This window comes from Gossypium hirsutum, chromosome A04 (genome assembly GCF_007990345.1).
Source record: "Gossypium hirsutum isolate 1008001.06 chromosome A04, Gossypium_hirsutum_v2.1, whole genome shotgun sequence".
NCBI classification, from domain to species: domain Eukaryota; kingdom Viridiplantae; phylum Streptophyta; class Magnoliopsida; order Malvales; family Malvaceae; genus Gossypium; species Gossypium hirsutum.
In genome coordinates, this window is record NC_053427.1 from 58,328,413 (window position 1) to 58,354,606 (window position 26,194).

Sequence of the window (26,194 nt, forward strand, 5' to 3'; positions counted from 1 at the left end):
GATAATCTATTAAACATGGAAAACAACTACGTAAGCAATGAATGCTTAGTAAGCTCATATAAACCAAAAAATAACTTACCATTTCATTTGCATAATATAAAGCATAAGTATAATATCAAGCAAAACCATAACTTGGCATAAGACTATACAACATCATCAAATTCATAAGTTAGTACATTCGTACATGAGCCAAATGAAGTTAACCAGAAGATAAGTATATCTCCATATGAAATACATCATTGAAATCATAAATCCTTTGCATAAGATCATGTTTAATTCCATTTGAATACTTACCACTTCATTCCCATTTCTTGCCCGTTGAACCATCTAGAATTACATCAGATACATGAGAAAGCTCATATGAAGTGTGTCTTTACATATAATCGTAACCTTTCATTTACATCATTGCTTACACAAGCTGTGGGTCAGAATAAAAGTTACACAATGCTGCTCAAATGAGCTATGGAGAATCTACAACAAATAGAAGACCTCAGCCATCGATAGAACATTCAAGAGCAGCACCCGAAACATGAAATTCCAAATGACATGTCATATATATCCTAAGAATTCCTAAGGCTCAACCGGGACTCAATATCTATCAATTCGTCATAACATTGATAATTTTATATATTGATTCATTTACATTAAAAATAAAATAGTAAACATCCAATTTAAATAACACTAACTCGATAACTGTTAATATGAACTTACCTCGGTGGGTAGGGGCATAGAAGTTAGATTGACTAATCCAAAGCTTTAGCTTTTCCTCAATCTAAGTTCGAATATAGTTTGTTTTTATCTAAATGGATAATTTCAATCAACTGAATACTTCTAGTATTCAATTTAATCCACATTTCATATTTATGCAAAATTACCAATTTACCCCAAACATTTTAACTTTTCACAATTTAATCCTTAAGCTTATAACTTAAAATCTAACCATTTTAATATAAACCTATGCTAATAAAAGGTGAAAGGGACTTTGATACAACCCATATTTACCATCATTTTACAATAAAACCCTAGAATTTATATCTTTAACAAATTAATCCCTATTTCTAAAATTCATAAAAATCACTTAACAAAACTTATTTATTTTTCAACAAAGACTCATAATGTACCATTTAACATCAGCAATCATTCAAAAGCATTCATGGTAAGTCCCTCAACCTTTAACAATTTTGCAAATTAATCCTCGAGCTAGCTAGATTAAGCTAAAATGATCTCAAAAACATAAAAAAATCATTAAAAATGGGGCTCGAAATCATTTACATGTAAGAAAACAAACTTGTCCAAATGCCCTATCTATTCTTCCATGGATGAATCAGTTAAGAAGAAACAAATGTGTAGAAGATGATGATTTTAGCCTATTTGTTTTTAACTTAATTTACCATTTTACCTTTTTCCCCTTTAAAACAATCAGAATTTCAATAAAACCTTGTCCATAACTATCCAATAATTCATTAACTGGTCTATTTACCATTCCAGTCCTTTATTTTAAGGTTTCATAACCATTTGATCGTTTTAACTAATAGGACTCAACTTTTTTCACCTTTTACAATTTAGTCATTTTTACTTAATTAACTACGTAAACTTCAAAATTTATTAACGAAATTCTAATACGACCTTACTATAATCCCATTGACCTTAAATAATTAATAAAATAATAACTCACTCATTGGAATTATTGTCTCAAAACCATTGTTTTCGATATTACTGAAAACATACTATTACAACTCTCCCCCTAAATGAATTTTTGTCCCCGAAACTAGAAAATAGGTTCTGGTATTACACTTTTATAGCTTCTTCCAGTTCCCAGGTTGCTTCTTCGATTCTGTGACATTGCCAGAGAACTTTAACTAAAGCTATACTTTTATTTCTTAGCTCTTTAACTTTTTGAGCTAAAATTCTGATTGATTCTTCATTATGCGTTATATATGGCTGAATCTCAACATCTATAGGTGAAATCACATCTGAAGGATGTGATCGATACTGTCATAACATTGATACATGAAATACGTTATGAATTTTCTTTAACTCTAATGACAAAGCCAATTGATAAGGCACTCGCCCAATCCTCTCAATGACTCCCTTTTAGGCCAAATCGGAGAACTTTCCTCCAAGGTCATACTTTTAGAAATACTTTGTCACCAACTTGGAATTCTATATTCCTTTTTTTCAATTCTGCTAAGATTTCTAACGATCAAAAGTAGTTTTAAAACTGTCAGGTATCACTTTGACTTTTTCTTCAATTTTATCTAAACAAATCAATAGCAAATAACTTTTTCTCACTCAGCTAAGTCCAGTACAGCAAAGTTTGACATTTTCAACCATACAAAGCTCCATACGATGCCATTTTGATACTCGTCTGATATCTACTATTATATGCAAATTGAACCAACAGAAGAAATTTCTCTGAATTACCTTCGAATTATAAAATACAACGTAGAAGCATATCCTTGAGTACCTGAATAACTCACTAAGACTAACCATTAGTCTGTAGATGAAACGCTATACTAAAATGTAGTCAAGTCCCTAAACCTTCATGTAATTTACTCCTAAATCAAGAAGTAAACCGTGAATCCCTGTCAAAGATAATAGACACTAGCACACCGTGTAGTCTAATAATCTCAGAAACGTACAATTCTGCTAATTTCTCAAGTGAACAATCCGTACGTACTGGAATGAAATGTGCGAATTTCGTCAAATGATCTATAATAACCCACACAACATCTTTCTTTCTCAGAGATAGAGGTAATCCCAATACAAAATCTGTGACAGCCCAAAATTGACCCTAGTCGGGGAGTGGTTTCGGGACCGCTAAACCGAGTCACCGAAAGGTTTGAATGTGATGTTTATTGTCTAGAATATGTAATCATGAATGTGTGAAAATTTCAAGCTTCGATTTAGTCTATTGCATGTGAATTTAGTCAATAGGACTTATATGAGAAAATTTTAAAATGTGATAGGTCAATGCATGAGGACCTATTAGTGCATGTGGAAGAAAAAGGGGACTTGCATGTCAAATTACCCCTCCCTAAATAGTAGTGGCCGGCCATGACAAAGTGGATAGGCAAATGGTGATGGGTAAAACATATTATAAAAAGTTTATGACAACATGTTGTGTTAAGAACAATAAAATATGAGGGGAGTGGGAGGAGAAACCAAAGTTGTTTCATCCTTGCTCCCCCATTTTGCCGAAACTAGAAGAAAAAAAAGGGTTCATCCTCTTTGCTCTTCTTGACCGAAAAATCAAAGGAAAAAGAAAGAGTTCTCTTGCTTATGTTCGGTTTGGATGAGGATTAAGAAGAGGTAAGTACCTTGAAACCCTTGGAAAATTTTGTATAAAGAAGATGGTTAGTTCAAGTTCTAATCATTCCATGGCTTAAGTTTTGATTGTTAGGAGGTTTGATGTTTGGCCAAGTAGGTTGATTTGAGCTTTCGGTTGTGGTTGTCAAGGGAGGAAATGAGATTTTGTTTGTCTTCAACAATTGGTTGGTAAATAAGTGTTAAATGTGAGAAAATTTCGTTTGGGTAATTGAAATAAATAATTAGAGGCTTAATTATCAAAAGGTTTCGGTTTGATATCATTTTTATAAGCATAATTAGTTCAATTTGATAATAAGGTATGAGGTGATAAGTAAAATTTTCATGGTGGTTTAGGTTTAATGACATTCGGCTATGGATTAAAAGTGTTAGCTAATTCGGCATAAGAGTATAAATGTTAATCACTTTATATTTGAAGCCTTGAAGAATAGGTTGTGGAATATTAAAGTGTTGAAGGTTAAATCTTTAAGCTTGGTTAATTTGGACATTCGGCTATTCTTATGACATTAGATACAAGGGTATGAAAGGTTATATATATATATAAGTTTAATTTATTCATGGTAACTTGGCATGTGGATTGGATATATGTTAGTTAATACATGCATTTGGAAGTGATGTGTTTAATAATTAGGTATACGGTTTGGTTTCATTATTGAGTATAAGGGTTAAGTGTTTAAAATTGCCTTTGATGTATACATGTTTATATTGAAATATTAAGGCTATGATAGCCAATTGAGGGTTTCGGCCAAAATATTCAAATAGATTGGTGTGAATGTTTGAGTGATGAATTTGACTCTTGTGTCGAGTTGGGATGATATGTGTATTTTTATAAATAACTAGCAAGGTAATTAAACTAGTTGATTTGTTTATTTAAGCTCAAGAACCTAAAGGAGAGGCGTCCAACAAGGGGAAATCGAAGGTCATCGAGTAGCCGACTCGGAATTATTTTACCCAACATAAAGTAAGTCATTAAGCATGTAGTTGGTATCATTTCAAATGGTCATAATGTTTATGTATTGATGCTGAATGGAATGAATAAATATACATATATATATGCATGTACGTATGTGATGATGAAATTGTTGAATGAAAAGAGGTAAGATGTACTGAGTTGTTGATCTCGGCACTAAACGTGCGGGTATAACCATTTATGACCATGAGATTGGCGCTAAGTGCGCGGGATTAAATTGTACAGCACTAAGTGTGCGATTTGACTATGTTGCACTAAGTGTGCGAAATGAATATGATGCACTAAGTGTGCGAATTGACCATGCGGCACTAAGTGTGCGAGTTTGACTATGTAGCACTAAGTGTGCGATTTGATTACGTAGCACTAAGTGTGCGAGTTGATTATATAGCACTGAGTGTGCGGACTCAATATACATTCGTGAATCATTATGGACACTATGTGTGCGACACTATTGAGTCGATCGCGGACAGCGGATCGGGTAAGTGTCTTGAGTACATGGCTAATAGGTGCTATGCTTATACTTGGTGTTGAGCTCGGTAAGTTTGAACCTATGTGACAAATATACTTGAAGTCACGTACATAAAATTTATCGTAGGATGGGTGAAAGGCCGTTTAGTCGTTTGATTGTAACGAAAATAAATTGATTTATGAAAATGCTTCAATGTCCTATTGATGAGTATATGGAATGTGAATGCATGAATTGATATGAAACTGAATCGATAGGTTGGAGGAACTATGGTATGGTTCGGTATGGATGGAGTAAATTGTCTCGTTCCATTTTGTTTCCTCTTGTGATAATGTTATTGATGGATGGTAGTGCATTGCTTATGACTTACTGAGTTATAAACTCACTCGGTGTTTCCTTGTCACCCATTATAGGTTGCTTGGACTCATCTATTTTTTGCGGGGTCAGGCCGTCATCGAAGTCATCACACCGGATAGCAAGTTTTGGTACTTTCTTCTTAGTTGGCTTAGAAGAACATTTTGGCATGTATAAGCTATTATGTTGTGTTCGAACTGTGGCATGTAAACTTTAAGCCATGCGAAAATGGCACGAATGTTCGATTGAGTTGGATCAAGGGTAGGCATGAAATGGACCTAGTTACTTTCGTAACAGATGCTGACAGCAGCAGTGTCATGAGATTGAAAAATCACTAAAAATAGTAGGAGTGGAATTAATTGATGAATAAATTATGTAATCGAAGCTCGATGAGTCTGTTTTCATGAGGAAGTAACGAAAAGATCATATGGGCAGTATATTAAGAGATAATCAGATTTTTGTGGGACAGGGCCAGAACGGTTTCTGGATTCCCTGTTCCGACTTTGGAAATTCATTATAAATTAACCAGAGATAATTAGGGGTCGTACCATATATGTACAGATTCCTCTTTGAGTCTAGTTTTCATAGAAACAAACGGTATCAGTATTGAGGCTTCGTGGAGGGAGATATCCAAGTCGTAATGGGAAAAGGTCAGTGTAGTCGACCCCTGCAACATGGGAGACTTTGACTAATAAACTGTACTAATTGGCCCGACCAAAAATTCTAGAAAAAAATACATAGATGGGCACATGAGTCTAGTTTCTGGGAAAAATTACGAAACTGATTTTTGAGTTACGAAACTCAAGATATGATTTTTAAAACGACTAGTACACAGATTGGGCAGTGTCTGGAAAATAAATTTTATAAGGGGTTAAAGTCAGTTAACACCTCGTGTTCGACTCCGGTGTCGGTTTCGGGTTCGGGGTGTTACATTTGATTGGTATCAGAGCTATGGTTTAGTCGGTTCTAGGACTACCATAGCGCGTATGAGTCTAGCTATACATGCCGAATGTTAATGTTTAAATGTGTGATGACTTCTGACGGTTGAAATGTTTTTGTTTTGATTAGTAAATGGACCCCGGTGAAGAAAGAACCTTAGCGGATGACGTTGAGAGCGTAGCGGCTGCTCCTGCACAAGGGACGCCGCCTGTTGAACCTCAGTCATCTGCGAATAATCAAGGTGAGGGGGCTAAACAAGCCTTCTTTACCATGATGAATGAGTGGGTTGCGCAATATGCCCGAACCAACCCGGCTGTCCAACAATTCCCAAATTTGAATAATCCACCCCAAGAGCCTGTAATGCCATCAGTCGCTGATCCTGTGAGGCTGAGTAAGCCACCTGTAGACTTGATTAGGAAGCGTGGGGCCGAGGAGTTCAAGGCCATAGTAACTGATGATGCCGAAAGGGCCGAGTTCTGGCTTGATAACACCATTCGGGTGTTCGATGAATTGTCATGCACACCCGACGAATGTCTAAAATGTGCTGTATCTTTGTTACGAGACTCAGCCTACTATTGGTGGAGGACCTTGATTTCCATAGTCCCGAACGAGCGAGTAACTTGGGACTTCTTTCAAACGGAATTCCGAAAGAAATTTATTAGCCAACGATTCATTGATTAGAAGCGTAAGGAGTTCTTGGAACTCAAGCAAGGCCGTATGACTGTATCTGAATACGAACATGAATTCGTAAGACTCAGTAGGTATGCCCGGGAGTGTGTAGCTGATGAGGTTGCTATGTGCAAAAGATTCAAGGAAGGATTGAATGAAGATTTAAAGCTACTAATGGGTATTTTGGAAATAAAAGAATTCGTAACACTAGTCGAACGAGCCTGCAAGGCGGAAGAACTTGGAAAGGAGAAGAGGAAGGCTGAATTTGAAGCTAGAGATTATCGTAAAAGATCGACGGGTAAAGCTCCGTTCTCAGCTGTAAAGAAGTTCAGGGAGGACATTAATAAGTCGAGGGCGACTGCGGGAATTTCCATCAGGGCAAGACCATCGATGGGCTCCCGAGCTACTTCGGTAGCTAGTGTGGGCAATAATCGTCACGAGAAACCTGAATGTCCCCAATGTGGAAGACGACACCTAGGTGAATGTTGGGGCAAGTCTACTAGCAGGGCCTGTTACGGATGCGGTTCGAAGGACCACTTCATTAGAGATTGCACGGAGCTGGATGAGAAGAATAAGATTCAAGGTGCAAGACCTAGTGGAGTGACATCTAGAGGTAGACCACCGAGAATTTTAGGAGGCAGGGGTGGTAGTCAGAGGGGGGCCTCTGATACGACCGATCGAGCCGAGAACCGTACTCCTGCTAGAGCATATGCCATTCGCGCACGAGAGGAGGCATCCTCCCCCGACGTCATCACTGGTACCTTCACTCTCTTTGATACTAATGTGATTGCATTGATTGACCCTGGTTCTACTCATTCATATGTATGCGAAACCTTAGCAACCAGTAAGACTCTACCTGTTGAGTCTACTGAGCTCGTAATTCGAGTATCAAACCCTTTGGGTCAATGCGTACTTGTTGATAAAGTGTGTAAGAGATGCCCTCTAATAATCCGAGAATCCTGTTTTTCGGCCGATTTGATGCTTTTGCCGTTCGACGAGTTTGATGTTATTCTTGGTTTGGATTGGTTAACCACGCATGATGCGGTTGTGAATTGCAAAAGCAAGACTATCGATTTGAGGTGCGCAAATAACGAAATAATCCGAGTTGAGTCTGCGGACTTGAGGGAGTTGCCAGCTGTAATATCAGCAATGTTGGCCCAGAAATATGTAAGGAAAGGGTGCGAAGCATACCTCGCGTATGCACTTGATGACAAGGAGTTAGAAAAGAAACCCGAATCGGTGCCGGTGGTTTGTGAATACCCGGATGTTTTTCCTGAAGAGTTACCGGGTTTGCCACCTGTTCGGGAGGTAGAGTTTGGTATTGAGCTTGTACCTGGAACTACGCCAATTTCGATCGCTCCGTATCGTATGGCACTAACCGAGTTAAAAGAGTTGAAAGCTCAGTTGCAAGAATTGACGGATAGAGGTTTCGCTCGACCGAGTTTCTCACCTTGGGGTGCACCAGTATTGTTCGTGAAAAAGAAGGACGGAACCATGAGGTTGTGCATTGACTATCGTCAACTGAATAAAGTGACGATAAGGAATAAGTATCCGTTACCGCGTATTGATGATCTGTTCGATCAATTAAAGGGAGCATCGGTGTTTTCAAAGATAGATTTGAGATCGGGTTATTATCAGTTGCGGATTCGAGATTCAGACGTACCCAAAACTGCTTTCAGAACGAGGTATGGTCACTACGAGTTCTTAGTGATGCCGTTTGGGCTCACTAATGCCCCTGCGGTGTTTATGGATTTGATGAATCGGATCTTCAGGCCGTATTTGGATCGGTTCGTAGTTGTGTTTATTGATGACATCTTGGTCTATTCAAGAGATGAGACCGAACATGCTGAGCATCTGAGGCTAGTGTTGCAAATTTTGCGGGATAAGCAGTTATATGCTAAGTTCAGTAAGTGTGAGTTCTGGTTAAGAGAGGTTAGCTTCTTGGGTCATGTGGTATCCGCATCGGGTATTCGAGTTGACCCGAGCAAAATTTCAGCCATACTTAACTGGAAGCCTCTGAGAAATGTTACCGAAGTCCGGAGCTTTCTAGGGCTCGCCGGTTATTACCGACAATTTGTCAAAGGTTTCTCGATGATAGCCACACCAATGACGAAGCTGCTTCAAAAGGATGTTAAGTTCGAATGGACGGAGAAATGTCAGAAAGGCTTCGATCAACTGAAAACTCATTTGACTGAAGCTCCAATTTTGGTGCAACCCGAATCGGGTAAAGAGTTTGTCATTTATAGTGACGCATCCCTACTTGGGTTGGGTTGCGTATTGATGCAAGAAGGTCGAGTTGTGGCCTATGCATCGAGACAATTGAAGCCACACGAGAGAAATTATCCGACCCATGATCTCGAACTAGCCGCCATTGTGTTTGCATTGAAAATATGGCGACATTATTTGTTTGGTGAGAAGTGCCATGTGTTTTCGGATCACAAAAGTCTCAAATATTTGATGACTCAACGAGACTTGAATCTGCGACAAAGACGTTGGCTTGAGTTGTTGAAAGATTACGAGCTTGTCATTGATTACCACCCGGGAAAGGCTAATGTGGTTGCGGACGCCTTAAGCCGGAAATCACTGTTTGCTTTGCGAGCGATGAATGTACACTTGTCTGTTCTACCTGACAATGTGTTAGTAGCTGAATTAAAAGCCAAACCATTATTGACTCATCAAATTCGTGAAGCTCAGAAAGTCGATGATGAATTGGTTCCAAAACGAGCTGAGTGTGTTCCGAACAAGGAATCGGAGTTTCAGATTGATGATGATGGTTGTTTGAGGTTTAGAAGTCGTTTGTGTGTTCCAAGGAATTCGGAACTCATTTCGATGATTCTGAACGAAGCCCATTGTAGCTGAATGTCAATTCACCCGGGGAGCACGAAAATGTACAACGACTTGAAATGTCGGTTTTGGTGGCATGGTATGAAACGAGACATCTCCGACTTTGTTTCGAGATGTTTAATATGTCAACAAGTGAAAGCGGAACATCAAGTGCCTTCAGGGTTACTTTAGCCGATCATGATACCCGAGTGGAAATGGGACCGAGTCACAATGGACTTTGTGTCCGGACTGCCATTGTCCGCAAGTAAGGATGCGATTTGGGTTGTTGTTGATAGGCTGACTAAGTCGGCTCACTTTATCCCCGTGCGTACGGATCTTTCATTGGATAAACTAGCCGAATTGTATGTCTCTCAGATTGTGAGATTACATGGAGTACCTATTTCTATCGTGTCGGATAGAGATCCGAGATTCACCTCACGATTTTGGAAGAAATTGCAAGAAGCTTTGGGTACCAAGCTGCAATTTAGCACCGCTTTTCACCCCCAAACCGATGGTCAATCCGAGCGGATAATTCAGATACTTGAGGATATGTTGAGAAGTTGCATCCTCGAGTTCAGTAGTTCATGGGAACGGTATTTACCTTTGATTGAATTCGCTTAGAACAATAGTTTTCAATCAAGTATTAAGATGGCACCTTATGAGGCTTTGTACGGTCGTAAATGCCGTACGCCATTGTTTTGGACCGAGCTTGGTGAAAGTAAAATTTTCGGAGTTGATTTGATTAAAGATGCCGAACAAAAAGTAAAGGTAATCCGCGAAAGTCTGAAGGTAGCCACAGATCGTCAAAAATCGTATGCGAATTTAAAACGAAAGGACATTGAATATCAGGTGGGAGATAAAGTGTTTCTTAAAGTGTCACCTTGGAAGAAGGTACTCAGATTTGGCCGTAAAGGCAAGTTGAGCCCAAGATTCATTGGGCCGTACGAAATTTCCGAACGAGTGGGGCCGGTTGCATATAGATTGATTTTGCCCCCTGAACTTGAAAGGATGCACGATGTCTTCCATGTTTCAATGCTTCGACGTTATAGATCCGATCCCTCACATGTGATTAATCCCTCAGAAGTTGAAATTCAATCTGACTTGAGCTATGAAGAAGAACCGATTCGTATCCTAGCTCGTGAAGTGAAAGAGTTGCGAAATAAAAGGGTTCCGTTGGTTAAGGTGTTGTGGCTCAAACACGGGATCGAGGAAGCAACCTGGGAACCCGAGAGCTCGATGAAAGAACGATATCCAAACCTATTTACCGGTAAGATTTCGAGGACGAAAATTTCTTAAGTGAGGGAGAGTTGTGATAGCCCAAAATTGACCCTAGTCGGGGAGTGGTTTCGGGACCGCTAAACCGAGTCACCGAAAGGTTTGAATGTGATGTTTATTGTCTAGAATATGTAATCATGAATGTGTGAAAATTTCAAGCTTCGATTTAGTCGATTGCATGTGAATTTAGTCAATAGGAGTTATATGAGAAAATTTTAAAATGTGATAGGTCAATGCATGAGGACCTATTAGTGCATGTAGAAGAAAAAGGGGACTTGCATGTCAAATTCCCCCTCCCTAAATAGTAGTGGCCGGCCATGACAAAGTGGATAGGCAAATGGTGATGGGTAAAACATATTATAAAAAGTTTATGACAACATGTTGTGTTAAGAACAATAAAATATGAGGGGAGTGGGAGGAGAAACCAAAGTTGTTTCATCCTTGCTCCCCCATTTTGCCGAAACTAGAAGAAAAAAAAGGCTTCATCCTCTTTGCTCTTCTTGACCGAAAAATCAAAGGAAGAAGAAAGAGTTCTCTTGCTTATGTTCGGTTTGGATGAGGATTAAAAAGAGGTAAGTACCTTGAAACCCTTGGAAAATTTTGTATAAAGAAGATGGTTAGTTCAAGTTCTAATCATTCCATGGCTTAAGTTTTGATTGCTAGGAGGTTTGATGTTTGGCCAAGTAGGTTGATTTGAGCTTTCGGTTGTGGTTGTCAAGGGAGGAAATGAGATTTTGTTTGTCTTCAACAATTGGTTGGTAAATAAGTGTTAAATGTGAGAAAATTTCGTTTGGGTAATTGAAATAAATAATTAGAGGCTTAATTATCAAAAGGTTTCGGTTTGATATCATTTTTATAAGCATAATTAGTTCAATTTGATAATAAGGTATGAGGTGATAAGTAAAATTTTCATGGTGGTTTAGGTTTAATGACATTCGGCTATGGATTAAAAGTGTTAGCTAATTCGGCATAAGAGTATAAATGTTAATCACTTTATATTTGAAGCCTTGAAGAATAGGTTGTGGAATATTAAAGTGTTGAAGGTTAAATCTTTAAGCTTGGTTAATTTGGACATTCGGCTATTCTTATGACATTAGATACAAGGGTATGAAAGGTTATATATATATATAAGTTTAATTTATTCATGGTAACTTGGCATGTGGATTGGATATATGTTAGTTAATACATGCATTTGGAAGTGATGTGTTTAATAATTAGGTATACGGTTTGGTTTCATTATTGAGTATAAGGGTTAAGTGTTTAAAATTGCCTTTGATGTATACATGTTTATATTGAAATATTAAGGCTATGATAGCCAATTGAGGGTTTCGGCCAAAATATTCAAATAGATTGGTGTGAATGTTTGAGTGATGAATTTGACTCTTGTGTCGAGTTGGGATGATATGTGTATTTTTATAAATAACTAGCAAGGTAATTAAACTAGTTGATTTGTTTATTTAAGCTCAAGAACCTAAAGGAGAGGCGTCCAACAAGGGGAAATCGAAGGTCATCGAGTAGCCGACTCGGAATTATTTTACCCAACATAAAGTAAGTCATTAAGCATGTAGTTGGTATCATTTCAAATGGTCATAATGTTTATGTATTGATGCTGAATGGAATGAATAAATATACATATATATATATGCATGTACGTATGTGATGATGAAATTGTTGAATGAAAAGAGGTAAGATGTACTGAGTTGTTGATCTCGGCACTAAACGTGCGGGTATAACCATTTATGACCATGAGATTGGCGCTAAGTGCGCGGGATTAAATTGTACAGCACTAAGTGTGCGATTTGACTATGTTGCACTAAGTGTGCGAAATGAATATGATGCACTAAGTGTGCGAATTGACCATGCGGCACTAAGTGTGCGAGTTTGACTATGTAGCACTAAGTGTGCGATTTGATTACGTAGCACTAAGTGTGCGAGTTGATTATATAGCACTGAGTGTGCGGACTCAATATACATTCGTGAATCATTATGGACACTATGTGTGCGACACTATTGAGTCGATCGCGGACAGCGGATCGGGTAAGTGTCTTGAGTACATGGCTAATAGGTGCTATGCTTATACTTGGTGTTGAGCTCGGTAAGTTTGAACCTATGTGACAAATATACTTGAAGTCACGTACATAAAATTTATCGTAGGATGGGTGAAAGGCCGTTTAGTCGTTTGATTGTAACGAAAATAAATTGATTTATGAAAATGCTTCAATGTCCTATTGATGAGTATATGGAATGTGAATGCATGAATTGATATGAAACTGAATCGATAGGTTGGAGGAACTATGGTATGGTTCGGTATGGATGGAGTAAATTGTCTCGTTCCATTTTGTTTCCTCTTGTGATAATGTTATTGATGGATGGTAGTGCATTGCTTATGACTTACTGAGTTATAAACTCACTCGGTGTTTCCTTGTCACCCATTATAGGTTGCTTGGACTCATCTATTTTTTGCGGGGTCAGGCCGTCATCGAAGTCATCACACCGGATAGCAAGTTTTGGTACTTTCTTCTTAGTTGGCTTAGAAGAACATTTTGGCATGTATAAGCTATTACGTTGTGTTCGAACTTTCGCATGTAAACTTTAAGCCATGCGAAAATGGCACGAATGTTCGATTGAGTTGGATCAAGGGTAGGCATGAAATGGACCTAGTTACTTTCGTAACAGATGCTGGTAGCAGCAGTGTCATGAGATTGAAAAATCACTAAAAATAGTAGGAGTGGAATTAATTGATGAATAAATTATGTAATCGAAGCTCGATGAGTCTGTTTTCATGAGGAAGTAACGAAAAGATCATATGGGCAGTATATTAAGAGCTAATCAGATTTTTGTGGGACAGGGCCAGAACGGTTTCTGGATTCCCTGCTCCGACTTTGGAAATTCATTATAAATTAACCAGAGATAATTAGGGGTCGTACCATATATGTACAGATTCCTCTTTGAGTCTAGTTTTCATAGAAACAAACGGTATCAGTATTGAAGCCCCGTGCAGGGAGATATCCAAGTCGTAATGGGCAAAGGGCAGTGTAGTCGACCCCTGCAACATGGGAGACTTTGACTAATAAACTGTACTAATTGGCCCGACCAAAAATTCTAGAAAAAAATACATAGATGGGCACATGAGTCTAGTTTCTGGGAAAAATTACGAAACTGATTTTTGAGTTACGAAACTCAAGATATGATTTTTAAAACGACTAGTACACAGATTGGGCAGTGTCTGGAAAATAAATTTTATAAGGGGTTAAAGTCAGTTAACACCTCGTGTTCGACTCCGGTGTCGGTTTCGGGTTCGGGGTGTTACAAAATCCATCAGCACACGTTCCCAATTCCACTCTGGAATCCTCACAGGTTGTAATAAACTAGAAGGTATCTTATGCACGGCTTTAACTTGCTCACAGATCAATCATTTTGATACGAACTCTAAAATCTGTCATTTCATACTTGGCCACTACTACATCAGAATTCCTCAGAACACAAATCATGTTTTCAAAGTACAAACTACTATATGAATTAACATGAAAGTCCGAACCAGGTTTTGACTCAATTTGCTCCCATTTTGCAATCAATTTAGCATCACTTTTCTGAGCATCACAAATATGTTGCAAAAACATCGATCTAGCTTTTAATTTAGCTAATATAGAACCATCATTAATCAACGTCAACAGCATGTTTAAAACTCGCAAAGCAAACAAAGATTTTCTACTTAGAGTATCAATAACGACATTAGCTTTTCCTGAATAATAGCCGATAATCAAGTTAAAATCTTTCAGCAATTCAAGCCATCTTTGTTGTCTTAAGTTCAGATCTTTCTATTACATCAAATACTTCAAGCTTTTATGATCCATGAAGATATGAAATTTCTCTCCATACAAATGATGTCGCCAAATCTTTAAAGCATAAACGATAGTTGCAAGCTCTAAATCATGAGTCGAATAATTCTTTTCATGCGGTTTTAACTATCGAGACGCATAAGCCACTACTTTGCCTTCTTGCATCAAAACCCAGCCCAAACTATTTAATAAAGTATCACTATAGATCACGAATTTCTTACCAGACTCTTGTTGAACCAACACAAGGGCTTCAGTTGACAACACTTTCAGCTGATAAAGCTTTGCTGACACTTTTCAGTTCATTCAAACTTGACGTCTTTCTAAAACAGTTTTTTCAATGGCATAGCAATCATCAAAAATCCTTTAACAATTCTCTAATAATATCTGGCTAGACCCAGAAAGCTTCTAACTTCTGAAACATTTCTCAGAGGCTTCCAGTCTACTATAGTCGATGTTTTGCTTGAATCAACTCTAATATCGTTTGCCAATACCATGTGTCCCAAAAATCCAACTCCTCAAAGCTAGAACTCACATTTGCTAAATTAGCAAATAATTGTTTTTCACACAAAGTCTACAAAACTATTCTCAAATGATGGGCATGCTCTGTTTCATCTCAAGAATAAATTAGTATAATCAATGAACACAACTACAAATCTGCCTAGATACAGGTTGAATATTTTGTTCATCAAATCCATAAACATAGCAGGTGCATTGGTCAAACCAAATGGCATAATAAGAAATTCATAATGTCTATACCTGGTTTTGAAAGCAGTCTTCGATACGTCTGAATCTTTAACCCGTAACTAATAATATCCATAAAAGATATCAACCTTTGAAAATACTATCGCACCTTTCAGCTGATCAAATAAATCACCAATATATGGCAAAGGATATTGTTCTTGATTGTGACTTTATTGATACATTGATAGTTGATACATAACCATATTGACCCATCCTTTTTTTGAACAAACAACAGGAGCACCTTGAGGGGAAAAAATAGGGTAAACAAAGCCCCTATGTATCAACTCTTGCAACTGAGCTTTTAACTCTTCAACTCTGTAAGTGCCATTCTTTACGGAGCTATCGATATCGAAGATCTTCCCGATAACCTCTCTGACCCGCGATAACCTTGGTAACTCTTCTGGAAATACATCTGTGAAATCACAAACAGTCAAAACTAACTCTAATTTCGATTCTAAAACCTTGGAATCAAATATGTAAGCTACATACGCTTCATAGCCCTTTCTAACATATTTTTGTGCCATCATAGCTGAGACGGCATTAGATGTACCATCTAATCTATCTAATTCACTTTGGATCCTTTCACCATTTTTACATTTCAACACAACATGCTTTCATCTACAGTTTACAACAGTATCATGCAGAGTTAACTAGTCCATACCCAGAATCACATCAAAGTCATCAAATGGTAACAACATCAAATCAGCTGGAAAGTTATAATTCCAAATCATCAAAGGATAGTTTTTATAGGCTTTATCGACTAACACATACTGACCTAAAGGATTCATTACTTTGACCACAAACTCAATAGACTAAAAAGGTATTTTCTTATCCAACACTAAAGTTGTGCTTACATACAAGTGTGCTGACCCCAGGTTAATCAAAGCATTAATGTTAGTATCAAAGACTAAAAATGTACCAGTGATCACATTAGGTGCTGAAGCTTCCTTTCGAGCACAAACCGCATAAGCCCTAGCTGGTGTCCATGCCTCAGATCTAATAATAGAATCTTTTGTCCACTCTGACTATTACTCGTATTTCCAGTATTTCTAGATAGTCTCCCTCTTGTAGTCATATTACTCCTATGAGTATTCTAAGCTTTCTCTTTAGCTAATCCTTTAAGACAATCTTTGAAGAAATGATTGTATGAGCCACATTGAAACACGACCTATCTTTCAATCTGCATTCTCTATAATGTCATCTATTACATTGTTGACATTCAGGCTTTTTGTTCCTGGCACTACCCACATTCGCTAAAGATGTAGCCTGACTTTTCGAGCTTGAATGTTGCTTTCCTTTGTCTCTTTCTGAGAAACCTACTGCAACCGATGAATAGCTGTGAAATTCCTTTAATTTCTTTAATGGAGATGAGAATCATTTTCCCATAGGTCGTTTACCTATGCGACGAGCCTCAGAATCTACTTTTCTTTTTTACTTTGCTGAGTTCTTTGACTTTATGTGCTCAATCAACCAAAACCAAAAATTCTTTCAGCTCAAGAATCCCAACTAGCAACTTGATATCTTCATTTAGGCTGTCCTCAAACCGGGTACACATAACAACCTCTGACGGATACACTCTTGAGCATACTTATTGAGTCGTACAAATTCTCTCTCGTACTCGGCTACTAACATACGACCCTATTTCAATTCTAGAAATTATTTTGTGTGTTTTTTTCCGATGAACTGCTGGCTAACATATTTCTTTCTAAACTTTTTTTGAAAGAATTCCCAATTTACACGAACGTGTGGGCTCACATTGGTCGTACGGTGGGCTTGGGCCCATTTGTGTTGTTTAAATGTTAAAGGTTACACAGGTCACACGAGACGACTGTAGACCTACTATTGGGTTAGAAGCGTACCTAAACCCTAATTTTCAAAATGACTATTTTACCCCTACGAGGTGAATGACCAAAATACCCCTATGTGATGTATGACTGTTTGAGCATGCAATTCTTATCGTATGTACATTTATATTATGTTGCATTGCATGGGGTGGGATATATATATTATTGGAGGAAGTATATTGAAAGGCTATAACCTCTTTATGCATCACTGTTACTGCTATTGTAATGGGCTAAGGCCCACACTGTTACTACTATAGATATGGGCTTAAGCCCAGACTATTCAAATATTGAATGTTTGTCTGTTCATTAAATAGGGATTACACACTGAGTTTCATAACTCACATTCTCTGCTTAACTGTGCAGGTAATCTTTAGGCGGGTCGGTGCTGCAAGGACTCGGTGATGGCCACTCTACTACATCTGTTTCCTTTAATTTGCTATCGGATTTCATTTTGGGTTATGTAATAAGGCCTCTTTAATTTTCTTGTTTAAATTCGGGTTTTGCTTGCTATAATGTATATCTATTGAGAACGTAGAATGTGGTTTTTCAAAATGATAACAGTTTTAAAAACACTGCATTTTTGTAACGCTTTCAACATGCTTCTGCAACAAACAGAGTTTAAAGACTAACGACAATTTAAAATGAATAACGAATAGCTAGATTGATTTTTGAACTAACAAAGAGGCTTTATATTTCCAAACGGGTTTTCAACAAAAGCAAGTTTTCAAAAAGCACTCCAATGTGATATTGCCTGATTCGGCCATAACGTCTAGGCCAGGTTTAGGGTGTTACATTTAGTGGTATCAGAGTCAAGTTGCAAAACTCGGCTGTGGATTTGAGGTTTTTCCTAAAAACGTAAATTTTAAAAGAATTGTTTCACATAGTGGGAAATATCTTGAGATGAAGTTTTGGAAGGTGTGGTCTACCGAGCTCTCCTGTGCCAATTCTGTAAGTCCTCTAAAACTACTATTTTAACTGAAATACTGAGACTGCCATAGATTGTAGATTGTACTAAAACCTTTATTAGGGTACCTAAAACTGTAGTAAGACTACGAGCTGAGAAAACGAACAACTCTGAAATTGTAGATGCTATATTTCATAAAACATCTGCTAATAACCACTAGAATTATAAAATTGATGCATAAATCTGTTAATACAGATAATACATGAATCGACTATGAGCACTAGAGGTACTCGTGGAAGAGGCGCTCGGGCTGGGTCTTCGGCATCGGGCCATATGCCTAACGTTGAGGCAAGAGAGGCACTGGCTTCACCAGTGACTGAGACTGGGTCGTATGAATGTGCAGCTGGGGATGATGCACTGTCCCAAGCTATGCTGTGGATTTTGGAAAGGTCGCTGGGCCAAATACTGGTATTTTGGGCCGTGGCTCGGTAACAGAACGACTCAAGTCTAATGGGGTTGAGATTTTTAGGGGTATCGTAGGAGTTGCCCCTAATGTGGCAGAGTATTTGATAAAGGCCATAGAGAGGATCATAGATGACCTCGACTGCACCCCAGAGCAGAAACTAAAAGGTGCAGTGTGTTGAGAGGTGAAGCTTATCAGTGGTGGCTTACTGTGAAAGAGGGTACTCAGCCCGATCGATTAACTTGGGAGTTTTTCAAGATTGCATTTTAAGGGAAATATGTGGGCACTAGCTATGTGGATGCCCTCAGAAGGGAATTTTTGAATCTGACCCAGGGAGATAAGTCTGTGGCTGAGTATAAGGTAGAATTTTTACGATTGAGCCGCTATGCATGACGCATGGTGGGCACTAAGTATGAGTGCTGTGTTCGCTTCGAGGACGGCCTTAAGGATAGTGTGCGGGTTTTGATAGCTCCTCAGAGAGAGCGAGATTTTGCAGTATTAGTAGAAAAGGTAAAGTTTGCTCGGATGTGAAGCGCGTTGAGCGCCAGAATCATGAGAAGGATAAAGGGAGAAACGAGAGGGTTTGGGAGCCCTCAGGTTTAGCTATGAGATCTGGACAAAAGACCAGAGTTAGTGGGCCAGCTAGAGCTGGGGCCCCTGTTGCTTCTTTTGGGTCACAGCCTTGTATGGTTTGTGGAAAACACCATCAGGGCGAGTACTGCATATAGAAGGGGGCATGTTTTAGATGCGGATATATGGAGCATTGTATCAGGGATTGCCCAAGGAGGCCCGATCAGATGCAAGCTACTGGTAGGGGTATTGTTCAGTCGAAGAGGGGTTTTCAACAGCCACTAAGAGGTCGTGGACTAGCCAGGGGAGGAAATAGTATGGGCCGTGGGCGTGGAGCATCGGGTAGAGGTACGGGTCATACTGAGGTGAGGCAGTCGACACTGGTTTATGCTGCACGTCATCGAGAGGATAGAGGCGCCTCAGATGTTATTACGGGTACGCTTTTTATTCATCGTGTACCTTATACTTCATTGATTGATGTTGGGTCTACACACTCTTATATAGCATGCACTGTGTCCGAGACTCTGGGAGTGATGTGGGAAAACACTGTGAGTGATGTTACGGTGTTAAGTCCATTAGGGCAGTCAGTGAGGGTGAACAAATTGTTTAAAGATGTACCCGTAGAGGCTCAACGAAAAATCTTTTTTGCCGATCTGATAGAACTTCCTTTTTGGGAATTTGAAGTAATATTGGGTATGGATTGGCTAGTTAGGTATCAGGTGAATTTGGACTGTGATTCTAAGCGGGTGGTCCTGAAAACTATAGAGGGTGACGAGGTGGTTATGATTGGGGAGCGGCGGGATTATCTTTCAAATGTGATTTCTGTACTGAGGGCTGAGAAGATGGCACGTAAGGGTTGCGAGGCATATTTAGCCTATGTCAGTGCTTCTGGAATAGAGGATGCGTCTGTTAAGGATATCAGAATAGTTAGGGAGTTTCTGGATGTTTTTGCCAATGAACTACCGGGGTTACCTCCTAATCGCGAAGTTGAGTTTGGGATCTGATGTCTATTGCCCATTATATAATGGCACCGAAGGAGCTCGTAGAGCTTAAGGCTCAAATTCAGGAGTTACTGGATCAGGGGCTCATCCGCCATAGTATGTCTCCGTGGGGAGCATCGGTTCTATTTTTAAAGAAGAAGGATGGAACTATGCACATGTGCATCGACTATCAGCAACTGAATAAATTGACTATTAAGAATAAGTACCCTCTACCGAGGATTGACGATCTTTTTGACCAATTTCGAGGAGGTTTGATTTTCTCTAAGATTGATCTTTAGTCGGGGTACCATCAACTGAGGGTCAAGGAGACGGATGTATACAAGATAGCATTTAAGACTCATTACAGTCATTACGAGTTCCTAGTGATGCCGTTTGGACTGACGAATGCACATCTTTTACAGATTTGATGAATCGAGTGTTCCAGCCTTAACTGGATCTATTCGTTATGGTGTTTAAAGACAATATTCTAGTGTATTCAAGGATAGAGGAGGAATATGACGTGCACCTTCGGGTTTTTCTGCAGATTTTAAGGGAGAAACAGTTATACGCTAAATTCAGTCAATGTGAATTCTAGCTACGTGAGGTAACTTTTCTGGGTCATGTGGTATCCGCTGAGGGGATTAGGGTGGATCCTCAAAAAATTGAAGCAGTTCTAGACTGGAAGCAACCTAAGTCGGTGTTAGAGATTCGAAGCTTTCTGGGTCAGTAGGGTATTATAGACGGTTTTTGGAAGGGTTTTCAGTAATTGCTGCACCTCTGACTAAGTTGTTGCTTAAAGGGGTACCATTTAATTGGACTGATAAGCAACATGAAAGTTTTAAGAAGCTTAAGAAAGTTCTTATTGAGGTCCCTGTCTTGGTACAGCCAGAATCTGAGAAGGAATTCACTGTCTACAGTCATGCATCACATGTTGGCTTGGGATGCGTGTTGATCCAGGAGGGTAAGGTAGTGGCTTATGCGTCTCCTCAGCTTAAGACGCATGAAGCGAATATTCGACGCATGACTTGGAGTTGGCTATGGTGGTATTCGTACTGAAGATTTAGAGACATTACTTATATGGTGAGAAGTGTATCATTTACACGGATTACAAGAGCCTCAAGTATCTCCTCACTCAGAAGGAGTTAAACCTTAGGCAACATAGATGGATAGAGTTGCTTAAGGATTATGACTGTTTGATTGAATACCATCCTGGCAAAGCTAATGTGGTGGCTGATACAATGAGCCATAGGGCTGTTACTGATTTGAGGGCGATATTTGCTCGTCTCAGTTTGTTCGATGATGGTAGTTTATTGGCTGAACTTCAAGTTAAACTAAGATGCATTGAGCAGATTAAAAGTAAGATGCATTGAGCAGATTAAAAGTAAGTAGTTAGAGGATGAGTCACTGAGTTCGCGCTTCCAATAGATAGAGAATGGGGAAGCTTTAGATTTTGGGCTGAATGGCGAAGGGGTACTTTGTTTCCATAAGAGAGTCTGTGTACCAAAAGATACCGATTTGAGACGATCTATACTGCAAGAGGTACATAGTAGCCCTTACGCAATGCATCCTAGCGGAAATAAGATGTACCGAGACCTTCGGGAATTATATTGATGGCCAGGACTTAAGCGGGAAGTTACTGATTTTATGAGTAAATGCCGGACTTGCCAGCAGGTTAAGGTAGAGCATCAGTTGCCTTTGAGGTTGCTTCATCCTATCAAGATTCCGCTTTGGAAATGGGAGAAAGTAATTATGGACTTTGTTAGTGCGCTACCCCTAACGCCTTCTAAGAAAGATGCTGTATAGGTATCTTGGATCGATTGACCAAGTCTGCTCACTTTATACCTGTTCACACTGATTTTTCCTTATAGAAGTTGGCAAGTTGTATGTATCTGAAATTGTGAGGCTGCATGGGGTACCGGTTTCAATTATATCTGACAGATATCCACGTTTTATCTCTCGATTTTGGAAGAAGTTGCATGAGGCACTGGGTACAAGGCTGGACTTTAGTACTGCATTCCATTCTCAGACAGATGGTCAGTCAGAGAGGGTGATTCAGATACTAGAGGACATGTTAAGAAGTTGTGTGATTGACTTCTGGGGCAGTTGGGAGGATTTCTTACCGTTGGCAGTGTTTGTGTATAACAATAGCTACCAGTCTAGCATACAAATGGCACCTTATGAGGCATTATCTGGTCGTAGATGTCGTACTCCTTCTTGCTGGACTGAGTTGGGTGAATGGCGTATTTTGGGCCCTGAATTGATTTCTGATACTGAGGATAAGGTTAAGTTGATTTGGGATCGGCTTAAGGAAGCTTCGGACAAACAGAAGTCTTACGCGGATTTAAAGCATAAGGAGATTGAGTTTTTAGTGGGAGACTTGGTATTTCTTAAGGTCTCGCCATGGAAAAAGGTATTGAGGTTTGGTCAGAAGGGAAAATTAAGCCCAAGGTTCATTTGGCCATATCGTACCTTAAAGCGCGTGGGACCGGTTGCCTATCAACTTGAGTTACCCCCAGAATTGGATCTGATTCATGATGTGTTCCATGTCTCTATCCTGAGGCGATATCACTCTGACCCTACGCACATTGTTTCGACTAAGGGGATAGAGGCTAGACCAGACCTGACTTTTGAGGAGGAGCCTATTCAGATTTTGGACCGTGATGTGAAAATTCTGAGGAGGAAGTCAGTTCCATTAGTTAAGGTGCTATGGCATAATCACAGCCCTGAGTAAGCTACGTGGGAACCCAAGGAGGCGATGCGATAGTAATACCCTCACCTATTTTGGTCAGGTAAATTTTGAGGCCGAAAGTTCTTTTAGGGGGTAGAGTTGTAATGCCCAAAATCTTTAGTAATTTAATTAGCGTGTTTTGTTGTATGTGGCTTGGTTGCCTTGTTGGTTAAGGGGGTTCTTAGAGGTGTAAGAAGTCCTGGGTTCAACCCTAGGCTCTAACAAAATTTGGGGTTTTTATTGAATAACCTTTGTTTTCTGCTAGTGGGCTTTTAAGTTAGTGAGGGCATGGCAAGACATGAATGACGTGTTGGTCAAGTGGCAAACACTACAGGAAAACAGACTTTTAGCGGCGTTTCTAAGCGCCGCTAAAAGTATTAGCGGCGCTTTCCCAAGCGCCGCAAAAAACGTCGCTATATGCAATGCCACAAAAGTTCACGGCGTTTTTTATAAAAGCGCCGCTAAAGACCAGGACCTTTAGCGGCGCTCTTAAAAAACACCGCCAAAGACCAGGACCTTTAGCGGCGTTTTTTATAAAACCGCCGCTAAAGACCAGGACCTTTAGCGGCGCTTTTTTAAAAAATGCCGCTATAGACCAAGAACTTTAGCGGCGCTTTTATAAAAAACGCTGCTATAGACCTGTACTTTTAGCGGCACATTTATAAAAAACGCCGCTATAGACCTGCACTTTTAGCGGCCCTTTTATAAAAAACGCCGCTATAGACGTGTACTTTTAGCGGCGCTTTTGTAAAAAAACGACCAAGAACTTTAGCGGCGCTTTTATAAAAATCGCCGCTATAGACCTGTACTTTTGTAAAAAAACGCCGCTATAGACCAAGAACTTTAGTGGCGCTTTTATAAAAAACGCCTCTAATTTGCCCAGTTTTGCAATATGTATTTTTACACCTATATCCAACCCTCTTGTAAGAAATTCAATAGAAAACAGCAAATATACCATGAAATCCAACCCAACCAAAACACGCAAATTTAAATAATAAAAAATTATACAAAAAATATATTATATAAATTGGAAATGAATATTCAAAATATTCTTAAAATAATGTTAAAAGTTACAAGAAAACATGTCTATGATGGCGGATTTTGAAATCGGTGGAACATAGTCATCATAGACTGAAGCTGCTGCTGGAGTTCATTGTATTTCCTGTTCTGCTCCGCCTCCCTCGCTGCTGCCTTCGCCTCCCTCGCTGCTGCCTCCGCTCTAAGTTGAGAAATTTGCTCATCTGTGCTAGCTTGTATCTGAACTATCCGATCTTTTAACCTCTGAACTTCAGCTTGACTTTGACTCCCGGAAGGCATGTATTGGTGCGAGGTGGATCCAAAATATTGGGTCGGGTTAACAACAGATCCTTGAAATCTAACCCGACCATACCTTTCAGGACCCAAAACTTTATTAATAATTCTATTATCAATATCCTCAAAATTAACAGAACTATCAGTCGAAGCAGTCGCTTCATACGCTGCCTTCTTATCTTTTAGTTTCTCCTAATAAATCAGTTAAAGAGTTAGAAACGAAATATACAATAAAAAGGAATACAACATAACATTATTTAAATTACACTAATAAAAACGACGAATTAAAACATTATAATTAAATATTATAAATATTTATAATGAATCAGTTTTTATTAAGTAAATATACCATAATTCTGCAGCCTCGAGATGACATCGGAGTTCCATCTTTTTTCCTGTGCGTAATGTCAAAAAGTTGAAGGCGTCTAACTTTTTAACCAGACGAGGCTTCCTACAATATAGTAGTAAAAATATTATTTAATAGTAAAAAGTTATTAATACTTGATAGATTTAATAAATCCATTGTACCTCGGCCTGAGCTACACAAGCAAAACTTTTCGACCCTGCCGTGTGCGTAAATTTTTATTTTTGCCTGCTGCTTGTTCCAACTCGCTCACGGTCCTACATAATGAAATTATTATTACGTATATAGTAAATACTATAAAATGAAAAATTTATAAGAGTTTGCAAGTACATAATACCTCTCATTTCTTCGAATTCCAAAATCGAACCGCATCTTCCCATTGGTACCTCAGCATTCCCGATGGGACATTTTGCAATTTTTCTTCGAGGCTTATGGGTTTTTTAAATTATTCTTTTTTCAAAATGCTTTTATTCTCTCTCCATTTTTTACCCAATGCCTTCTTGATATAGGCATCAGAGACCTCTAAAGCAAACCTATCCTAAAAAACACAAGTTTAGGAAGTAAATATAAATGAAACTTAAACAAAAGTATTATAACTACATTAATGTTTTGTTACCTTAAATTAGAGAGAGCTTGATTTTTATTGCTATCAGGCATGTTATGCCATGATTCGTAGTTGATGGGCAACATATTGGCATTTCGTGCTATAATGCCCAAATAGCCTGCTAAAAGTCGAGCTTCTTGTCCAACAGGCTGACCATGGCTGTTTCTAGTTACTTTGACACGCTCGACAAAATTTAAGTTATATAAATCTGTTAGGAGCGTACGTCCTCGATCTCTGCGCGTCCTACCATTTTCAGCTGAAAAATAATAAATTATTACTATATTGAAATTTAAAAATAAATCAGTAATAAAATTTAATACAATTTGTAAAATAAACTTAACATTACTTTGAATTTCCACAGACTCGTTAAGTGTCTCCAGCACGCTTGAAGATCCAACAACTGTCTGTTGTTCAGTACTTACTTCTTCCGAATTTGTAGTATTCTGTACAATACTAAGATCTCTTAATCTTCTTCTAGGCATTTTTCCTGCAACACATAAAATAGATAAAATTTTAGTAAGAAATAACAACAATAGTAAATATGAAATAGTTAAATTATATAACATGACCAATGTTAATATTGTAACATTACATATAAATAAAAAATCATAAAATCTTACTACATCATAAATCGTAAATATCTTCGTCTACATCCTGACGAACCCATTGAAATTGTGTACTAGTACTAGGGATATTTTCATCTAAGTCTTGTTCTGGAAAAGGCAAAGTTTCTAATCTTTCACCAATGTCATCTCTACTTCCATTCCCCATGTCAAACAAGTCTCTAGGGGTGTTTTCGGAGTACAACGTACCAACCCTCATCAATTGGATCTTTCGAGTAAAAAACTTGTTTAACTTGAGAAGAAAACACATACGGCTCGTCTATCAAATGTTCTCCAATGTGAATTAATCGAGAGAAATTCACCATTGTAAAACCAAATTGATCATTTTTAATTCCGCGAGCAGTATTAGCATCAGCCCAATCACATCGAAATAAGACAACTTTCCATTTTCCATAATAAT